Raw genomic sequence first — 10723 nt, 5'->3', positions numbered from 1 at the left:
ATTAAGCTATTCTGCCTTAATATAATATAAAAGTAGGCATGCATCCTCGATTTCTTTCTAATTCTTTTAGAGTCATGAGTTTTAACTCTAAAACAAAGAAATGGCAAATTTCAGACAAACTTAGAAGAAAGGAGAAAAAGATTTACACAAAATGAGATCTTCTGAAAAGTAACTTTGGCCTCTTGTCACTTATGATATGTATCTTGTTGACTCTTTGTTGGAAAACTAATTCAAACTTGTAGTAGGAACCCTTAAATATTTAGAATTTGATATTTTTTAAATTATTTAATTCATGTCTAAATAAGATTTGATATTAAAATTATAAAAGAATAAGTTTTCATGTTTATAGTTGAAATAAGTTTTGCATTATTATAAATATGGGTATTGGTGGAACATATATTGAACATATCTCTTTCGGCACAAAGCTTATTTAGAATAGTCTATTTATAATAAACAACCCAGGACTTACAAGAATATCGTGGATTCAATTCTAAGAGAGAAGTTTAGTCAACATATCTCAAATTCGTCCCTTAATGATACTATAATGATCTGCTACACTAAGAAACTTCAATCTACAATAACAACATCAAATGGAATCAATATTAGTAATAAATTTCATAATTTAGGCCATTTAAGCACTTTATCAAACACCAAGTAGGGATGAATCTCTACATCTCTTAACCATAGAATTAGTCCATCCAACTACTAACATTTACTAATAATTTATCACACCATCATTCAAAAATAATTCATAACTTCAAACATCACATACATGACCATCCATCCACATCCAACCAACAAAATTCTATCAAATAATCACCTTTCAATCTCTACAATGGTTATGTATTTAAATTGGGAACTTATGACTTCCAATCACCATACCATAAGTTTCAATACTTAATTCATACTCATATTCTCATAATATATCCATACATGTAAGTCAAAGGGTGTAGGATTACCTTTTGGAAGAAATCTTGCAAAACCCTCCTTTGAGTTCTTGAAGATCTGTGTATTTTATGGAGGATTGAGTTAGTTTTTGTAACGACCCGGCCGGTCGTTTCGAGAGTTATAACCTTGTTTTTCCCATTCCTACTTCTTTTTATGTTATTCAGCTATATTATGTTATATCGGGTTAGTTGGTTCGAGTCCGGAAGGAACTCGTGGTGAAATGAGACACTTAGTCTCATAATTGAAAATTTTAAGTTAGAAAAGTGGACCGGATATGGACCTATATGTAAATGACCTCGGATTTGAATTTTAATGATTCCAATAGCTCCGTATAGTGATTTTGGTCTTAGGAGCGTGTCCGAAATATTATTTGGAAGTCCGTAGAGGAATTAGGCTTGAAATGCCGAAAGTTTTATTTTTGAGAAGTTTGACCGGGGGGTTGACTTTTTGATATCGGGGTCGGAATCTGATTCTAAAAATTGGAATACCCCTGTTATGTCATTTAGGACTTGTGTGCAAAATTTGAGGTCAATCGGACGTAATTTGATAGGTTTCGGAGTTGTTTGTAGAAATTAGAAATTTCAAAGTTCATTAGGCTTGAATTGGGGTATAATTCATGGTTTTAGCATTGTTTGAGGTGATTTGAGGATTCGACTAAGTTCTTATGATGTTTTAGGACTTTTTGGTATATTTGGTTGAGGTCCCGAGGGCCTCGGGTGAGTTTCGGATGGTTAACGGATCAAAAATTGAACTAGAACAGCTGCTGCAATTTCCTTCTGTTGGAAATTGCTTCTGCCCAGAATCGAGCCCAGATCGAGCTCATGGTCGATGGCCACGATCGAAGCCCAGATCGAGCTCAAGGTCGAGGGCCACGATCGAGCTCAGGGTCGAGGGTCACGGTCGAAGGCATGATTGATCCTAGGGTCGAGGGTCACGATCGAAGGTATGATCGAGCCCAGGGTCGAGGGTCACGATCGAAGGCATGATCGAGCCCAGGGTCGAGGGTCACGGTCGAAGGTTGGGAAGAAGACATAATTGAGGGCCAAGACCGAGAATCAGGATCGAGGACCTCGATCGAAGGCCAAGATCGAGGCAGAACCGAGGATGTCTGGGCAGAATTATAAAAACGGGGGCTTCGTCCCATTTGCCATTTTTGACAAATTGGAGCTTGGGGAGAGGCGATTTTTGTTATATTTTCAAGGAAAACTTGAGGTAAGTCCCTTATGATCATTTCTACTCCATAATAGTGAATTATCATCGAGTAATCCGACTAGATTACATGATTTTGAGGTGTAAATCAGAGATTGAAACTTAAAAATTTGGAAATTTGATTTGTATATTTAAGGGTCGAGTTAAGGTCAGATTTTGATAAAATTGGTATGGGTAGACTCGTGGTTGAATGGGCTTTCGGATTTTATAACTTTTGTTGGGTTCCGAGACGTGGGCCCCACAGGCGATTTTTGAGCCAATTTTGGATTTTGGTCTAATTTTGAAGCTTTTCTTGTGGAATTCATTCCATTAGCATATATTGATGGTATTATACTGATTGTGAATAGATTTGGAGCATTTGGAGGCCGAGTCCAGAGGCAAGAGCATTGCGGGGTAAAGATTTGACCGGTTTGAGGTAAGTAACGATTGTAAATCTAGTCTTGAGGGTATGAAACCCCGGATTTTGTATCATTCTACTATTTTTAGTGACGCACATGCTAGGTGACGGGTGTGTGGGCGTGCACTGTTGTGGATTTGTGACTTGGTCTGCCCCGTAGCAACTATAAAGTTGCATACTTTGTTGAAACCATTGATACTTATATGATTTAGAAAGATTTTATGTAAATTGGGCTGAATGCCATGTTTGGGCCTTGTGCCAATGCTGTTTGGACCCATAGGGGCTGTTTCTTACCATCCTCTCATTGTTTTCGATTGAAAATCTATACTCAGTCATGTTTATACTTGTTTACCGCATAACTCAGTTTTATGACTTTATTTTGATGTATATAAATATTTTGGGCCGAATGCCCTATTTTACTGAAATGCCCGAGAGGTTTGAGTTACTTATGACTGAGTGAGGCCGAGGGCCTGATTTGTGAGGATGAGTGTGGATCGGGGCTGCCCGCCTGCAACATACTAATGACTGAGTGAGGCCGAGGGCCTGATTGGTGAGGATGAGTGTGGATTGGGGCTGCCCGCCTGCAACATACTTTATTATTATCGCTCGTGAGTTATCCGTACAGATTATAGCGCTTGGGCTGAAGGAGCCCCTCCGGAGTCTGTACACACCCTCAGTGAGCGCAGGTACCTACTGAGTGCGAGTGCCAAGTGCCGAGTGCTGAGTGACTGGGAGGCAAGAGTGATTGTGAGGTATGCCCGAGTGGCAAGAGTGATTGTGAGGTATGCCCGAGTGGCACGAGTGACTGTGAGGTCTGCCTGAGTGGCTGTTTATGATTTCATCATTTTTGCTCACCTTTGCATTGAGCCTTTGTTTGAAAAACTATTGGAAAATAAAAATGATTTTTATTGGAACTGGGTTTAAACGAGATGTTTGATTCAAATCCTGATTTTTAAGAGTATGTGGTATTTTACTGAGATTTCCTGATATGAACGTTATATGTTTTATTGCTCGTCACTACTACTCAATCTTTGTTTATTGTTGTTACTTACTGAGTTGGCGTACTCACGTTACTCCCTGCACCTTCTGTGCAGATCCAGGTGTGGCTGGACACGTTAGCGGTTATTGAGTGTTCTGGTTGCAGATTTTCTTGGAGATAGCAAGGTAGCTGTTTGGCGATCGCAGCCCCTGCTCTTCTCCCTCTTATCTTTATCTAGTAGTATTTAGCTATTCTTCCAGGCTGAGTTAGCCTTGATATTGTTAGACAGATTATAGTAGATGCTCATGACTAGTGACACCCCGATGTCGGGCTTTTCTTTTCCGCACTTCTGTTTTTCTTTGATTTGAACTCTTTAAATGGAGGTTTTTATGTTAGATAACCTTAAAATTATATTTGAAATGAAAATATCATTTTATTTTGGAAATGAGTCGGCTTACCTAGTTCCACGATAGGCGCCATCACGACAAGGGGTTAGTTTTGGGTCATGATAGATTGGTATTAGAGCCTAGGTTACATAGGTCTCACGAGTCATGAGTGGGTTTAGTAGAGTCTTGCAGATCGGTACGGAGACGTCTGTACTTATCTTCAGGAGGCTGCAGAACCTTTAGGAAACTCCATATTCTTGAATTCTTGTCGTGCTAATCTGTTGATTCTAGTAACTAAACATCTGTTGTTTCATTCTCTCACAGATGGTGAGGACTCGTGCTACCGGTTAGGAGGGCCAGCTACCAGTACCACTAGCCAGGGCCGCGTGAGGCCGAGGCCACGGTAGAGGCCGTAGTAGGGGCAGAGGTGCAGCCCATACAGCAGTTGGGGCAGTACCTACAGATCCACCGGTTGTCCCAGATCAAGACCAAGTTCCAGTTGTTGATGCACCAGCTGAGGCACCACATGTGCCTATTGTGATTCCAGGCCTTCAGGAGGCCTTAGCTCAGATTCTGATAGCGTGTACTGGTCTTGCTCAGGCGGTCTCTATTTCGACGGCCGCAACCACTTCTCAAGCCAGGGGAGGCACTCAGACTCCCATCGCTCGCACACCCGAGAAGGTTATTCAGGGACTTCAGACACCAGAGGCACCACCAGCCCATCCGGTTACTGTTGCTCAGGATTATGTATTTCCTGCTATGCCTGAGGATGATCAACGTAGGTTGGAGAGGTTTGGGAGACTTCAGCCACCACCTTTCAGTGGCACAGAGAGAGAGGACACTCAGGACTTTTTGGACAGGTGTCAGAGGATACTCCGTACTGCTGGTATTTTGGAGACTTGTGGGGTCTCGTTCACTACCTTTCAGTTTTTTGGGGCTGCACTCAGATGGTGGGAGACTTACGAGAGGCGTAGGCCTGTTGGCGCAGCACCCCTTACTTGGCAGCAGTTCTCCGTGGTCTTTTTGGAGAAGTTCGTGCCTCGATCCCGCAGAGAGGAGCTGCGTAGACAATTTGAGCGGCTATACCAGGGTGATATATCTGTGACGCAGTATGAGATGCGGTTCTCCGAGTTGGCCCGTCATGCTATCTGGTTGGTTCCCACGGACAGAGAGAGGATCATGAGGTTTATTGATGGCCTCACTTATCAGCTATAGTTGATCATGACCAGGGAGCGAGTTTCGGGTGCTACCTTTGATGAGGTTGTCGACATTGCTCGGCAGATTGAGATGGTTCGCGGTCAGGAGAGGGTTGAGCGGGAGGCCAAGAGGCCTCGTGGTCAGGGTGGATTCAGTGGTGCTCCTTTTGGGGGTCAGTTCCAGCACGGTAGAGGTCGTCATTTCAGACAGGCTCAGTCAGCTCGGCCATTTCATCGGGGTGCATCATCTGGCCATGGTTCTCACAGTTCTCATCAGGGCCACTCATCACTTAGTGCCCTTCCAGTTCAGAGTTCGTCCCGTGCTCCACCTGTTCAGGGCTCTTCCATGCCAGGTTCTTCTACCAGTCATCCCGGTGCTAGGGGTTCCCTTCAGTTTCCGCCGCCATCACCAGGGAGTTGTTTTGAGTGTGGGGAGCTTGGGCATATGTGGAGGTAGTGTCCTCATCGTCATGGAGGTCTATCTCAGTAGAGGAGTCAGCCTCCGACTACAACCCCAACTACCTCACCATCCGCCCAGTCAGCTCGAGGTGGAGGTCAGTCAGCTTGGGGTCGCCCTAGAGGGGGAGGCAGATCAGGGGGTGGTCAGGCCCGTTTCTATGCTCTCCCTGCCAGACCAGATGCTATTGCTTCAGATGTTGTGATTACAGGTATTGTCTCAATTTGCCACAGAGATGCCTCAGTATTATTTGACCCTGGTTCCACGTATTCATATGTTTTCTCGTATTTTGCCCATTTTCTGGATATGCCCTGTGAGTCCTTAGTTTCATCTGTATATGTATCTACTCATATGGGCGATACTATTATTGTGGACCGCGTATATCGGTCATGTGGGGTGACTATTGGGGGTCTGGAGAGCCGAGTAGATCTATTATTGCTCAGTATGGTTGACTTTGATGTGATATTGGGCATGGATTGGTTATCTCCATGTCATGCTGTTCTAGATTGTCACGCTAAGACGGTAACGTTGGCTATGCCGGGAATTCCGAGGGTTGAGTGGAGCGGTTCTATATATTATGTACCAAGTAGGGTGATTTCATATTTGAAGGCTCAGCGCATGGTTGAGAAGGGTTGCCTATCTTATTTGGCTTTTGTGAGGGATGTTAGTGCAGAGACTCCTATCATTTATTCTGTTCCGGTGGTACGTGATTTTTCGGATGTGTTTCTTGCAGACCTACCGGGCATGCCGCCTGACAAGGATATTGACTTTGGTATTGATTTGGTGTCGGGCACTCAGCCCATATCTATTCCACCGTATCGTATGGCACCGACGGAGTTGAAGGAATTGAAAGAACAGCTTTAGGAACTCCTTGATAAGGGGTTTATTCGACTTAGTGTGTCACCTTGGGGTGCGCCGGTTCTATTTGTGAAAAAGAAGGATGGTTCCATGAGAATGTGTATTGATTATAGGCAGTTGAACAAGGTCACAATCAAGAACAAGTATCCTTTGCCTCGTATTAATGATTTATTCGACCAGCTTCAGGGAGTGAGGGTGTTTTCCAAGATTGATTTGAGGTTCGGTTATCACCAGCTGAAGATTCGGGATTCAGATATTCTCAGGACAGCTTTCAGAACCCGATATGGCCATTATGAGTTTATGGTGATGTCTTTTGGGCTAACCAATGCCCCAGCAGCGTTCATGCATCTGATGAACAGTGTATTCCAGCCCTACTTGGACTCATTCGTCGTTGTATTCATTGATGACATCCTGGTGTATCTCGTAGCCAGGAAGAGCACTCTCAGCATTTGAGGGCTGTATTGCAGAGATTGAAGGAGGAGAAGCTTTATGCAAAGTTCTCTAAATATGAGTTTTGGCTCAGTTCAGTAGCATTCTTGGGGCACGTGGTGTCCAGTGAGGGTATTCAGGTGGATCCAAAGAAGATAGAGGCGGTGCAGAGTTGGCCCAGACCATCCTCAGCCACGGAGATTAGGAGCTTTCTTGGTTTGGCGGGTTACTACCGTCGCTTTGTGGAGGGATTTTTCATCTATTGCATCGCCCTTGACCAAATTGACCCAAAAGGGTGCTCCATTCAGGTGGTCGGATTAATGTGAGGAGAGCTTTCAGAAGCTCAAGACTGCTTTGACCACAATTTCAGTGTTAGTTTTGCCATCAGCTTCAGGTTCTTACACCGTGTACTGTGATGCCTCAAGGATAGGCATTGGTTGTGTTTTGATGCAGGAGGGTAGGGTGATTGCCTATGCCTCGCGCCAGTTGAAGACCCATGAGAAGAACTATCCTATCCATGATCTTGAGTTAGAAGCCATTGTTCACGCCTTGAAGATTTGGCGTCATTATTTGTATGTGGTTCATTGTGAGATCTATACTGATCACCAGAGTCTGCAGTATCTGTTAAAGCAGAAGGATCTTAATTTGCGTCAGCGGAGATGGTTGGAGCTTCTTAAGGACTATGATAGCACTATCTTGTACCATCCGGGGAAGGCCAATGTGGTGGCCGATGCTTTGAGTCACCGGGCAGAGAGTTTAGGGAGTTTAGCTTATCTTTCAGCAGCAGAGAGACCTTTGGCATTAGATGTTCATACCTTGGCAGACCAATTTGTCAGATTGGATATTTCGGAGCCTAGTCGGGTATTGGCTTCTGTGGTCTCCAGGTCTTCTCTTTATGACCGTATCAGGGAGCGTCAGTATGATGACCCTCACTTGCTCGTTCTTCAGGACAGGGTTCGGAGAGGTAATGCTAGGGATGTAACTATTGGTGATGACGGGGTGCTGAGAATGCAGGGCCGGATATGTATGCCTAATGTAGATAGGCTTCGAGAGCTGATTCTTGAAGAGGCCCACAACTCGCGGTATTCCATCCATCCGGGTGCCGTGAAGATGTACCAGGATTTGAGGCAGCACTATTGGTGGAGGCGGATGAAGAATGATATAGTTGGGTTTGTGGCTCGGTGTCTAAACTGTCAGCAGGTTAAGTATGAGCATCAGAGACCAGGTGGCTTGCTTCAGAGGTTAGAGATCCCAGAGTGGAAGTGGGAGCGGATCACTATGGACTTTGTAGTTGGGCTCCCACGGACTTCGAGGAAGTTCGACGCTATTTGGGTTATTATGGATCGGCTGACTAAGTCCGCGCACTTCATTCCAATTGGTACTACTTACTCTTTAGAGCGGTTGGCTGAAATTTACATCCGTGAGATCGTTCGCCTGCATGGTGTCCTAGTTTCCATTATTTTAGATAGGGGTATTCAGTTCACATCGCAGTTTTGAAGGGCCGTGCAGCGAGAGTTGGGTACTCAGGTTGAGTTAAGCACAGCTTTTCACCCTCAGACGGACGGGTAGTCCGAACGCACTATTCAGATATTGGAGGACGTGTTGCATGCTTGTGTCATTGATTTTGGGGGTTCATGGGACCAGTTTCTGCCACTCGCGGAGTTTGCATATAACAATAGTTATCAGTCGAGTATTCAGATGGCTCCGTACGAGGCTTTGTATGGGAGGAGGTGTAGATCTCCAGTTGGATGGTTTGAGCCGGGTGAGGCTAGGCTCTTAGGTACAGACTTTGTCCAGGACACATTAGATAAGGTGAAATTGATTCAGGAGCGGCTTCGCACAGCGCAGTCTAGGCAGAAGAGCTACGCGGATAGGAAGGTCCGTGATGTGTCTTTTATGGTTGGGGAGAAGTTTTTGCTGAAGGTATCACCCATGAAGGGTGTTATGAGGTTTGGGAAGAGGGGCAAGTTGAGCCCCCGGTTCATTGGGCCTTTTGAGGTGCTTCAGAGGATAGGAGATGTGGCTTATAAGCTTGCCTTGCCACCTAGCTTGTCGAGTGTGCATCCAGTGTTTCATGTTTCCATGCTCCGAAAGTATATTGGAGATCCGTCCTATGTTTTGAATTTCAGCACGGTTCAGTTAGAGGGTGATATGACTTATGATGTGGAGCCGGTGGCTATTTTGGATTGGCAGGTTCGAAGGTTGAGGTCAAAGGATATAGCTTCAGTGAAGGTGCAATGGAGAGGTCAGCCTGTGGAGGAGGCCAGAGCAGATATCCATGCCTATTCGAGACTCCAGTTATGTTTCTAGACTCGTTCGAAGACGAACGGATGTTTAAGAGGGGGAGGATGTAACGACCCGACCGGTCGTTTCGAGAGTTATAACCATGTTTTCCCCATTCCTACTTCTTTTTGTGTTATTCAGCTATATTATGTTATATTGGGTTAGTTGGTTCGAGTCCGGAAGGAACTCGGGGTGAAATGAGACACTTAGTCTCATAATTGAAAATTTTAAGTTAGAAAAGTGGACCGGATATGGACCTATATGTAAACGACCTCGGATTTGAATTTTGATGATTCCAATAGATCCGTATGGTTATTTTGGGCTTAGGAGCGTGTCCGGAATATTATTTGGAAGTCCGTAGAGGAATTAGACTTGAAATGCCGAAAGTTTTATTTTTGAGAAGTTTGACCGGGGGTTGACTTTTTGATATCGGGGTCGGAATCTGATTCTAAAAATTGGAATACCCCTGTTATGTCATTTAGGACTGGTGTGCAAAATTTGAGGTCAATCGGACGTGATTTGATAGGTTCCGGAGTTGTTTGTAGAAATTAGAAATTTCAAAGTTTATTAGGCTTGAATTGGGGTGTAATTCATGGTTTTAGCATTGTTTGAGGTGATTTGAGGATTCGACTAAGTTCTTATGATGTTTTAGGACTTGTTGGTATATTTGGTTGAGGTCCCGAGGGCCTCGAGGGCCTCGAGTGAGTTTCAGATAGTTAACAGATCAAAAATTGAACTAGAACAGCTGCTGCAATTTCCTTCTATTGGAAATTGCTTCTGCTCAGAATCGAGCCCAGATCGAGCTCATGGTCGATGGCCACGATCAAAGCCCAGATCGAGCTCAAGGTCGAGGTCCACGATCGAGCTCAGGGTCGAGGGTCACGGTCGAAGGCATGATCGAGCCCAGGGTCGAGGGTCACGATCGAAGGCATGATCGAGCCCAGGGTCGAGGGTTACGATCGAAGGCATGATCGAGCCCAGGGTTGAGGGTCACAGTCGAAGGCTGGGAAGAAGACATAATCGAGGGCCAGGACCGAGAACCAGGATCGAGGACCTCGATCGAAGGCCAAGATCGAGGCAGAACCGAGGATGTTTGGGCAGAATTATAAAAATGGGGGCTTGGTCCCATTTGCCATTTTTGACAAATTGGAGCTTGGGGAGAGGCGATTTTTGTTATATTTTCAAGGAAAACTGGAGGTAAGTCCCTTGTGATCATTTTTACTCCATAATAGTGAATTATTATCGAGTAATCCGACTAGATTACATGATTTTGATGTGTAAATCAGAGATTGAAACTTAGAAATTTGGAAATTTGATTTGTATATTTGAGGGTCGAGTTAAGGTAGGATTTTGGTAAAATTGGTATGGGTAGACTCATGGTTGAATGGGCTTTCAGATTTTATAACTTTTGTCGGGTTCCGAGACGTGGGCCCCACAGGCGATTTTTGAGCCAATTTCGGGTTTTGGTCTGAAAGTTTTCTTGTGGAATTCATTCCATTAGCATATATTGATGGTATTATACTGATTGTGAATAGATTTGGAGCATTTGGAGGCTGAGTCCAGAGGCAAGAGCATTGCGGG

This window comes from Nicotiana tomentosiformis, chromosome 8, assembly GCF_000390325.3.
Source record: "Nicotiana tomentosiformis chromosome 8, ASM39032v3, whole genome shotgun sequence".
Taxonomy (NCBI): Eukaryota; Viridiplantae; Streptophyta; class Magnoliopsida; order Solanales; family Solanaceae; genus Nicotiana; species Nicotiana tomentosiformis.
Note: the sequence above shows the minus strand (reverse complement) of the source record.